Here is a 12,034-nt window from a genome sequence, read left to right on the forward strand (position 1 = left end):
GCTTGCCCAGAAGTCTGTCGGCACCGTGATGTAGGTGTGACGCGGCAGCGAATCTATTGCCACCAGCGACGTGAGCTAGGTTCGGAAAGGGGCCGATGGATACCATGGCGTGAGAATAGGTCAGCAGCACGTCTGTTGAAACTGCGACGTGGGCGGTGGGTGGTGAGGCGGCGGATTTGTTTCCACTGCAACGTGAGCTTTGCTCGGTAGCGGATCAGTGGCGACCGCGGCGTGAGCTTGCAGTGAATCTGCTGAAACCGCGACATGGGCATTGCGTGGTGGCGGATCTGTTGCCACAGCAACGTGACCTTTGCGTGGTAGCAGGTCCGTTGCTACTGCGGCATGGGCGTGATTTGTCAGGAAGTCCGTCGAAACCCCGACGTGGGCGTGACTTGGAAGTGGGTCAGTTGCCACCGCAGCATGAGCATGAGTCAGCAGCGAGTCTGTTGGAATCGCAGCGTGGGCGTAGCTCGGCCGGTTATCTAATACCTGCAGAACCTGGGCTGTGAGGACTGCCAGTTCAGCACTCTGCCACTCCATATCCATCCGCATTTCACGATAGAATACCTCGTGATTCTTGAGCCGCTGCACCTCGGGATTTTCGGACCCCTCCTCCCTCTGGGCTGGAAGTTTCGCCATCAGGTCCGGGTCTGCTGGTTTGTTCGTTGCCAGTTTCTTGGTCGCCGCGCAGCGGGAGGCACAAGGGGTAACCCTGTTTGGGCGTCTCCTCTGGCCGCCATGCGGAGGACCTGGGTAGATGGCCAAGCAGGTTCCCAAAAAAGGATTGGACGACGGGGACTTGGACCTACCAGGCGAAGGCACTCAGGAGCTGGAAACACGGGGAGGTGAAACAAACTGACTGGGACTAAAGATAGGGAGAGGAAATTCACAGTCAATATTTGAATCGCAGTCAGGCAGCCGGTCATATAAATTTAAGTCTTCCTCAAAGTCAGAAAAATCTGAGTCCAAGAAAATATAAGGTGGTGAGCGGGTCGTAGTTGGGAGGTAATCATGACACACAGGCGGTGCGTGTGACAAGGAAGAGGAGGACGACATCATGGAGCCTACCCGGATAGGATATGCTTGGTCCTCTGGCACGCGGTTTGCCTGGCGTCGTCCCCGACGAAGTCGAGTCTTTCCTGCTGAGTCCTGTAATAGCCAGATCATTCTTTCACGACCCATCGATGCGGGAGAGGACCCAAATCCAAGACTCGGGAGATGCAGACGCAGTTTGGGAAAAGCGTTTATTCGTTCCAAGGTCGGGGATCAGACAGACAGTCAATTGGAGCAGCGGTAGTCAGGACATCAGGTGTAGAAGGCAGGTCAGTGGGCAAGCAGGGATCGGTACACCGGAGATCAGTCAGAGAGAGCAGGAGTGTCAAGGGCATTAAGAGAACGGAGTTGGCCAGAGGACAGGTGGAGGTCGGTACACAAGGCTTCAGGATCAGAAACGAGAAAGTGCATGACCGAGGCATGGATGGCAATGATCTGGCAAAGCCAGACCGTCCGCTGGGTCCTATATATACTGGGGTTAATTATCAACGATGAGGCGCAAGTGTGCGCCTCCTAATCAACGCAGGTGTGTAGGGGACCTACACAGCCAGGGTGGGGACTGGCAGGACCACGCCAAAATCACAATGTATGATTTTTGTTTTCATTACTAATTGTATGGGGTGGACATCACACAGGTGCATTTAATTCAGGATAATACTTGGAGTGGAGGTGGACTTTTAAAGTCGGACTAACAGGTCTTTGAGGGTCAGAATTCTAGCTGTTTGAGTACTTATTTGCAGCTGTATTACACAAATTGTTAAAAAAAAAAAATCATACATTGTGGTGTTTACATAATTCACCCGCGGGACCTCGAGTTGGAGTGCGGGGTTCCGCACGGACTGTTTTTGTTGTTGCGCTTCCGGAGTAAAAGGTTAACAGAGTTCCCGCCGTTATGCGATTAGTTTGGTGATGTCGAACAATAAAGCAAGTTCTTTTCCTGTGTTCGACACTCCGCCTCCGACTCCTTTTCTCCGGCGCTACACTGGTGACCCCGACGTCAGTCCCGGCGTTTTCGAGACTGAAACGAACATGGCAACCGCCATCCTCAAATTGCCGGAGTTTTGGGAGACGTCCGCGGCAGCGTGGTTCGCACAGACGGAGGCTCAGTTCGCCCTCCGCGGGATCTCAGATGATTCCACGCGTTACTACCACGTTGTCTCAGCACTCGGAAGCTCAACGGCGGCAAGAGCAGTGAACTTCATCACCTCTCCCCCGGCCCGAGATAAGTATGCTGGGATCAAGGCTCACCTTCTCAAGGTTTTTGAGCTTTCACGGCCGGAACGTGCCCGACGTCTGTTGGCTATTAATGGACTGGGGGACAGCAAACCTTTCGAACTCACCGACGGCCGTGCTGGCACAGGCTTGTGCTACTTCCATGCCCGTTTCGGTGCGAAAGCGAAGAGGTGCCGCGCCCCTTGCAACTACGACGCGTCGGGAAACGCCAAAGCCCACGCTTCGCAGCGGCCGTGAGCGTGGGCGCGAAGAGCCGGCTGCTGTTCGTCAAGGACAACCTTTCCGGGCGCAAATTCCTTTGCGACACCGGCGCCCAGAGGAGCGTCCTGACGGCCACTGCGGAGGACGCCGCTGGCGGGACTCATGGGCCACCCCTACTGTCCGCTAATGGCTCCCCTATCCGCTCTTATGGCATGAGGACTGTGGACTTGTGTTTCGGGAGTCAGCGATTCACATGGGACTTTGTCACTGCGGATGTCTCATTCCCTCTCCTCGGCGCTGATTTTTTTTTGTGCCCACGGGCTGCTGGTGGACATTAAGAGGGGCCGTCTGGTGGATGCACTGACTTTTTCCACGGTCGCCTGCGTCCGCAATGAGGCGACTTATGGTGGTCTCTCCAGTTCGCTATCGGACGGCACCAAGTACCAACTCCTCCTTGGTGAGTTCCCTGGCTTGACACGGCCCACTTTCTCCTCTGCCACGACTAAACATGGGGTCGAGCACCACATTGAGACCAAGGGCCCCCCGATCCACGCGAGGGCCCGACGGCTTGATCCCGAGAAGCTAGCAGTCGCTAAGTCCGAGTTTACCAACATGGAGCGTCTGGGCATCGTCCGCCGCTCGGATAGCCCGTGGGCCTCGCCACTACACATCGTCCCTAAACCAAGTGGTGGGTGGCGACCGTGTGGTGACTACCGCCGCCTTAACGACGCCACTACGCCCGACCGCTACCCTGTTGCACACATTCAGAACTTCTCAGCCCACCTGGCAGGCAAAATCTTGTTCTCCAAGGTCGACCTGGTGCGCGGGTATCACCAGGTTGCCGTGCACCCCTCAGACGTTCCCAAGACGGCTGTAATCACTCCGTTTGGACTGTTCGAGTTTCTGAGGATGCCCTTTGGTCTTAAAAACGCGGCGCAATCTTTCCAGCGTTTAATGGATTCTGTGCTCAGGGACTTTCCATTTGTGTTCGTCTATTTGGATGACATCCTCGTCGCCAGCTCCTCGGAGGATGAACATCTGATCCACCTCCGCGACCTCTTCGCAAGACTTGAGCAGCATGGCCTGATCATCAACCCGGCGAAGTGTGTTTTCGGGGTGCCCTCTATCCAGTTCCTCGGGCGCCGCCCCCCTTCCGGCAAAGGTGGAGGCCGTCTCCGCTTTTCCCCGACCTCGCTCGGCTCGGGGCCTCCGGGAGTTCCTGGGGATGGTGACTTTCTACCACCGGTTCATCCGCCGGGCGGCCCACATCATGCGCCCGCTCTATGAGGCTCTTAAAGACAAGGCCCCCAACCGGGACGTTGAATGGACGGCCGAGAGGATGGAAGCCTTCGAGGCTACGAAGGCTGCACTGAGTCGTGCCGCTATGCTGGCCCACCCGACTCACGGGGCCCCTGTCGCTCTCACTACCGATGCATCGGACTACGCTGTTGGAGCCGTATTCAAACAGTGGGTCGGCGGCGCCTGGCAACCGCTTGCCTTTTTCAGCCGTCAGCTGGTCCCCAGGGAGCGCAAATACAGCACGTTCGATAGAGAGCTCCTCGGCCTCTGGCTGGCGATCCGCCACTTCCGCTCCCTATTGGAAGGCCGTGAGTTCACGGCATATGTGGACCATAAACCCCTCACTTTCGCCATGTCCAAGGTGGCCGAGCCGTGGTCCGCCCACCAGCAACGCCAACTGTCGTTCATCTCTGAGTACACTACGGACATCCAACACATCGCCGGCAAATCCAATGTGGTCGCGGACTGCCTCTCCAGGGCGATCGTCGGCACTGTGCATCTGGGTCTCGACTACTCCCGCATGAGCGCAGACCAGGCCTCGGACCACGGGGTGCAGGCCCTCAAGAATTCTGACACGGGTTTGCGCCTGGAGGAAGTCGCGGTTGGTGACTTGGGCGTCAGGTTGCTGTGCGACCTCTCAGCTGACCAGCCTCGGCCGCTGGTCCCTGCAAACTGGCGAAGAGCTGTTTTCAAGGCGGTCCACAACCTCTCCCACCCCGGAAGGAAACCGTCCGTGAGGCTGGTGGCCCAGAAGTTCGTGTGGCGCGGTCTCAAGAAAGATGTGCAGGCCTGGGTCGACTCATGCGTGGCCTGTCAGCGGGCTAAGGTGCATCGCCACACAAAAGCCCCCTTGGAGCCCTTCGCTGTCCCCGAGAGGAGGTTTGACCACGTCAACGTCGACTTGGTAGGTCCACTTCCTCCCTCGCACGGATTCACCTACTTGCTCACCATGGTGGACAGGACGACCCGCTGGCCCGAAGCCGTTCCCCTCTCGTCGACAACGTCGTCAGACGTGGCCCGGGCGTTCATCAGCACGTGGGTTGCACGCTTCGGGACACCGTGCGACCTTTCCTCAGATCGTGGCCCTCAGTTTACCTCTGAACTCTGGAACGCAGTCGCCGAGAGTTTGGGGGTGAAGCTGCACCGCACTACCGCCTATCACCCCCAGGCGAACGGTCTTTGCGAGCGGTTCCACCGCTCCATGAAAGCAGCCCTGCGTGCCGGCTTGACGGACGGCAACTGGTTGGATAAGCTTCCGTGGGTCATGCTCGGCCTCAGGTGCGCCCCCAAGGAGGACCTGTTGTCCTCATCCGCCGAACTCGTCTACGGCCAGCCACTGCGGGTCCCCGGCGAATTCATCCCGGACGCCACAGAGCCCTGGTCCGCAGCCAGGCAACGGTCCTCCCTGCTGGAGGCCGCAAAAGGGTTCGCGCCGGTTCCCACGTCGCAACATGGCACCCCAGCTGCCCGGCTGCCCCGTCACCTGCGCTCTGCGGATTTTGTGTTTGTTCGTCATGACGCCCACCGTGGACCTCTCCGCCCCCCATACGACGGGCCGTTCAGGGTCCTGGAGCACGGGGACAAGAGCCTGCTCATGGACATTGGCAGCAGACCCGAGACTGTTTCCGTGGACAGGGTCAAACCCGCGCACCTGGACATTGCCCAGCCTTTGGGGTTGGCCCTCCCCCCGCGCCGGGGTCGTCCCCCTTTGCCCTGTGCCCCTGCCGGGGTACCCTTGACCCCGCCTGAGCCCTTGTCCCGTGACTCAATGGACAGTGCGGCCCCGCCCCCCTCGGCCCCTACAGTGCACACCCGCCGGGGTCGGGTCATCATCCCACCACGGCACAAGGATTTTGACTATGGGTGAATTCTGGGGGGGCTTGTGTGGTGTTTACATAATTCACCCGCGGGACCTCGAGTTGGGGTGCGGGTTCCGCACGGACTGTTTTTGTTGTTGCGCTTCCGGAGTAAAAGGTTAACAGAGTTCCCGCCGTTATGCGATTAGTTTGGTGATGTCGAACAATAAAGCAAGTTCTTTTCCTGTGTCCGACACTCCGCCTCCGACTCCTTTTCTCCGGCGCTACAACATCGTGATTTCTGTATTTTTCTTTTTGGATTATCTCTCTCACAGTGGACATGCACCTATGATGAAAATGTAAGGCCCCTCCATGATTTCTAAGTGAGAGAACTTGAAATGTAGCAGGGTGTTCAAATACTTATTTTTTTTCACTGTAAGCAATCTAGCATCATTTTCCCAACAAACAAACATCAGGATGTGAGATGAGAATGAAGCGAGAGAGAAAGAAGGGTAAGAGCAGGTTGTTAAATGCTCAATAAGTTAAAAATGAAGAAAAGATAGTTTGTTGCAAAATTGTGTGTGGCACAGAGCAGACAATATTTGACTTTGCAGTTTTTCCTGTTTGTGGTAAATTATTTCTGTCGTCGCTCCCCTCTTTGCTCTCAGACTGAGTCTGTTCAATGCTGCAATACTACTCATTGTCTTAGCTGAATTGGAGCAAATGAAGAAAAGAAATAGTAAATCAGATCAACCATCCGTCCGTCCGTCCATCTGTCGATCCATTCCAGTTATCCTCAGTAGAGTTGTGGGTGTGCTGGAGCATATCCCAACTGACTTGGGTGAGAGGGAGGGTACACCCTCAACTGGTCACTGACCAATTGCAGAGCACATACAGTGTTGACAAAGTGTTATTTACACCTACTGTGCACATACAAGTTGTCAATCTGTAAGGCAGATATGGTAATCAATAACTCAGTTAATAATTGTTTTCACAGTGGTTAATTTAAAAAGAATAAACTTCCGCAAACATCCAACCCAGAAGCTACATCAAGAATCTCTCTCTCTCTTTCTCTCTCTTTTTTAAAATCATGCACTCAAATGCTCATTGTAGGATTTCTTGGTAAAATGTCTTTTTAAAACCTAGGCAAGTAATGTTAAGAACAATTGATAAACTGTTTGAATCTATTTTCTCTCTGTCCCCACAGCTGAGGGCAATACGCCCAATCAACAATAGCGGTACAGTTCAGTCAAAATAAAAGGACATAATGTACCAGAGTTGAGGCCTCAAAAAGCATTTGTTAATATAATAGAGGATTTTGTTTCAACAGTTGTTAAAACACCACAATTTGATGAGGAATTTGCACGATTATATGAGGACAGAAATTTCGGAATGCAACCAAACCTCCAGTGTGACGTCAATGACCTACCAACACGACAAGGCCACTGTGTAAATGAAAGAAAGAAACAGTGGTCTCCCATGACCTATACCCAGGAGATATTTCATGACTGTCTATGAATTCTATGAGTTCAGTCAATACAAGTCTTGTTGAATTGTCAAAAACAAAAAACGAAAAAAAAAAGGTTCTCTCTCTACCTTCATTTGTTTTCAAATATTTGTTCATTGAAATCACTGACATAATCCCTGTTTGTCAGAAAGTAAGTTTTGTGGGTAACTATAATAATTCTAGAACAATTAAAAGTTGACTACTTATATTAAGTCTTTTGATTATTCACTCATTCATCTTCCATACCGGTTATCCTCACTATGTCATGGGTCATCGGCGTGCCTGGTCGCCAGCCAACACATAAAGTGTAAACACATAACCATTCATTCTCAGTTTCACACCTTTGTACAATTTAGAGCCTTCAGTTAATGTAACATGTTTGGGCGATTGAGTCTTTAAATAATGGCCATAAAAGTTTTTTGAGGGATGGAGGAGGAAAACAGCGTTCCTGGAGAAAATCCAAGCACGTGTAACCGATGGTCTTTTACGTTGTGTCCCTTTGAGAAAGGTGTGACATTGGGACCTTGATGGAGACGGTCGAAATGTTTATTTGCCCGTTTGTATCGCAATGGACTTTTAAGAGAGAGAACGAACTAAGTCAAATGAATACACAGACTCACTTATGAAGACTACAATGATACTCGTGATCTTTACAAGTAAAAGGTACTCACCCTGCTTTACATGCACAGTATGATTCCACTGTTTTATCCTGTTGGATTTCAATATAAAGTTTGTGAGGTGTCAAACTTTTTTGCATCGATTTCCAACATTTCACTGTAACTCTGATATTGCGTCCTGCTCTGTGCAAAATCTTAATTCTGTGTACATATTCTTACGTGAAACAGTTGAGACCTCTCTGTAGAACTCTCTTTGACAAGTCTGATGCATTTGGCAAAAACACATATCCCAATATTATATGGAATACGCGATAGAGAATCAACTGCAAACATGTTCTGTTCAATCACCATTTTAGAAGCTTATGGGACATGGCTAAGGGGGCGGAGCTTAAGATCGCCATCGGAAAGGTCCATCTAACTTGCAGGGATTGGAAACTTGTCGAAGCCCAGATAAGATAAAACATTTAAAATAAATGGATTACAAAATACAATTTTCCTGGCCACCTTAATTTGCAAAAAATAATCCAGTTGAGAAAAGACAAACTGTAGAAATAAAGGTAACCTTAATAAAATCGCCTAAGATGGGTGTGACAATATCCAAATGGTAGTTAGAAAAAGAGAAAGAAAAAAGAGGGGGCGATTTAAGAGTAGTATTGTAAGTGGTCCACGGTGTTCCTGAACTTGGCAAATGGATTAAAGGGTTTCTGTAACACATGATGTGTTAAAGGGATATAATTGGATGGGATGACATAAGCTCAACGCAGGAGGAAGAACTGTAGTAGAGGATAGAAAAACTTCTTGAGGCTCTGAAAGATCAGACCAAGAAACTGACTATGTAATTTTTAGGTTTAAGTTTGGTGTGGCGGAGAAATATGTTAGAATAGTACAGGGCATGAATGAGGACAGCAGAACAGCGGTGAGATGTGCCGTAGGTGTGTCAGAAGAATTTAAGGTGGAGGGAGGACTGCATTAGGGATCTGCCCCTTCCTCTTTGCGGTAGTAATGGATAGGATGACAGATGAGGTTAGACTGGATTCCCCTTGGACCGTAATGTTCGCTGATGATATTGTGATCTGCAGTGAAAGGAGGGAGCAGGTGGGGGGACAATTAGAAAGATGGAGGCACACACTGAAAAGGAGAGGTATGAAGATTAGCCGAAGTAAAACATAATATATGTGCATGAAGGAGAGGGGCGGTGGGGAAGCTCCAGGGAGAAAAGATAGCAAGAGTGGACGATTTAAAATACTTGGGGTCCACAATACAGAGCAATGGTGAGTGTGGAAAGGAAGTGAAGAAACAAGTCCAACTGGGGTGGAAGAGTTGGCAGAAGGTGTCTGGTGTTCTATGTGACAGAAGAGTCTCTGCTAGGATTAAGGGCAAAGTCTATTAAACTGTGGTGAGGCTGGCCATGATGTACGAAATAGAGATGGTGGCATTGAAGAAACAACAGGAAGGTGAACTGGAGGTAACATAAATGAAGATGTTGAGGTTCTTGCTTGGAGTGAACAGGTTGGATAGGATGAGAAATGAGCTCATTAGAGGGACAGTCAAAGTTGGATGCTTTGGAAACAAGGTTAGAGAAAGCAGACTTAGATGGTTTGGACATCTTCAGAGGCGAGAGTGAGTATATTGGTAGAAGGAGCCTGAGGATGGAGCTACCGGGCAAAAGAGCGACAGGGAGACCAAAGAAAATGTTGATGGATGTGGTGAGAGAGGAGATGAAGACTATGGGTGTTTATGAGGAAGATGCACGAGATAGGCTTGTATGGAAAAAGATGGCACGCTGAGGTGACCACTAATCAGGACAAGCCAAAAGGAAAAGAAGAAGATTGTGTGATTGGTGGCAGGAAACGTAAGGATACGGTAAGCTCACCGGACCATATCCTAGTTTTCTTCAAGCCGGCATTAAATTGATCACCAAATATATACCATTTGTCCTATGATGTGACTGTTGTTGTTGTTTTTTTTTTTTTTTTTTGGGGTGGGGATTTCTTTTTAGACTGTTTCTTACAGAACATGGAAAAAGATGACACACTTTGGTGACTCCTAGCGGGACAAGCTGAAAGAATAAGAAGAAGATTCCAAACTTGGATACCGTATGGTGTGTGTTTGGGCATGGGCGAGCAAAGAGTGCTGTCTGGCTGCATCCCACCAGTCCGAAGTGACCTCTATTCCCAAATGTAATAAACAAAGGACACATTATGTTATTTGGTCTTGTGTTATATTTTATTTGCAATAAAACACAACATAAAACTAACATATTTTTCCACCACAACTGACTTACGCATACAGTACCAAAGTTAATCTCTTGGTACTCTGTCACAGGCTTTCTCTAGATCCACAAAGACACAATGTAGCTCCTTCTGACCTTCTCTGTACTCTTCCACGAGCATCCTCAGGGCAAATAATGCATCTGTGATACTTTTCCTTGGCATGAAACCATACTGTTGGTCACAGATACATTTGTCCTGAGTCTAGCCTCCACCACTATTTCCCATAACTGTGTGGGTCATCAACTTTATTCCTATATAGTACGCACAGCTCGGCAAATCACCTTTGTTCTTAAAAATGGAAAGTAGCACCCTTTTCCTCCATTCTTCAGGCATCTTCTTTCCTGCTAATATTCTCTTGAATAAGTTTGTCAAAAACTCTACAGCACCATTCCAAATTGCTTCCATACCTCCACAGGTATTTCATCAGGACCAGCTGCCTTTCCATTTTTCATCCTTTGTAGTGCCTTTCTAACTTCCCCCTTTCTAATAATTGCCACTTCCTGGTCCTTCACACTTGCTTCTTCTACTCTTCCTTCTCCCTCATTTTATTTATTCAACTTCAGAAAGTATTCTTTCCATCTATTTAGCAGATTTCTGGCACCATTCAACACATTTCCATCTCTATCCTTAATAACACTTAATTGCTGCACATGCTTCCCATCGCTATCCCTCTGTCTGCCCAACCTGTTTAGATCCTTCTCTCCCTCTTTTGTGTCCAACCTGTTCTACGTGTCGTCAAATGGCTCTTCTTTAGCCTTCGCCACCCCTACCTTTGTCCTATGTTACATTTCATTGTATTCCTTTCACTTCTTCTCAGTCCTGTCATTGTCCCACTTCTTCGCTAACCTTGATATTTGTAAGACTTCCTTTACTTCAAACAGAAAGTAAGATTCAATCAAGCGCCTTTTTCCTCTTTCTGGCAAAGAAAAGCATTCAGTATACCCAAAGTCTCATTTGAATCCCATCTATCTGTCTGAATTAAAGTTTACAATGCTGAGTGCATCTATGTGATGAACAGCATAGGGTTTTTCTGTCTGTTCTCAAGTACATGGTGGGAACCGAGTACACATCGACTGAAACGACCTGCACAACCCCATTTTTATTCTGCTGTGTCACCAACCACCCCCCCCCCTTCCCCCATGCCTTCATAATGATGCATTGTTCAGAAGCAGAACTGCAGCCAAGGGTACAGTGTCTGAATTTGGGGACAAGTCTGGGAATCCTCAAGGGAAGAAGCAGGAAATATAGCTATAAATTTGAAGAACTAAAGGTCACAACCTTCAAAGTCATAAAGCGCAGAGAAGAAAACAGTAAGTTCTTTACTTTACCAATTGTTCAATTGTACCCCATTGAAAACTTCAGGAAATAAATGATAATTTATACATTGTATGTCAGTGTTTATTTATTTTTACCTGGTGAATAATATATAATCTGCGTTTGAATGCTTAACATTTTGCCGTGAACAAACTTTACAGGAATAAATCTTTCCTTACTTTCAGTGTATTTCTGTATTAAAAGTATTTTGTCAAAACATTATACATTGTTGGAGATTGCTGCCTGCCATCTAGTGTGGTGGAACTGACACGAAAATTTAAAGAATATTTAGCAATGTTCGTCTTCTGGTTGTAACTGTCTTCAATGGCGCTATATGTTGTGAAAAATATTAGGTCATATAGTTTGTCTACTTAGTTTATGTACTTGCAGAATCTTATGTAAACCAAAGCAGGAGCAACAATGTTTGATTTTATAAAATATATTTCTCTCTTTTGAGGAACACACCCAGAAATGTATTAATTGAACAAAAAAATTGTTTGATGGGCAATAGAACCTCACTTTGTCAAAATGACAGATCACAATGTTAGCATCAGATCTCACTAAAATTCAGTGCAAGTCTGCAACAAGCATACTACAGCCAGTGATGGTTGTGGGCAGGGAGCTGTGCCCCACCCCTTTGTCAAGTTCTTACGCAGTGCTTTTGTAAGAATTGAGATGCATTGCATCGATGTCAGTGTACCTCACTAGGGTTGCAGGTGTGCTGGAGCATATCCCATCTGA

This window comes from Syngnathoides biaculeatus, chromosome 10, assembly GCF_019802595.1.
Source record: "Syngnathoides biaculeatus isolate LvHL_M chromosome 10, ASM1980259v1, whole genome shotgun sequence".
Classification (NCBI taxonomy): Eukaryota; Metazoa; Chordata; class Actinopteri; order Syngnathiformes; family Syngnathidae; genus Syngnathoides; species Syngnathoides biaculeatus.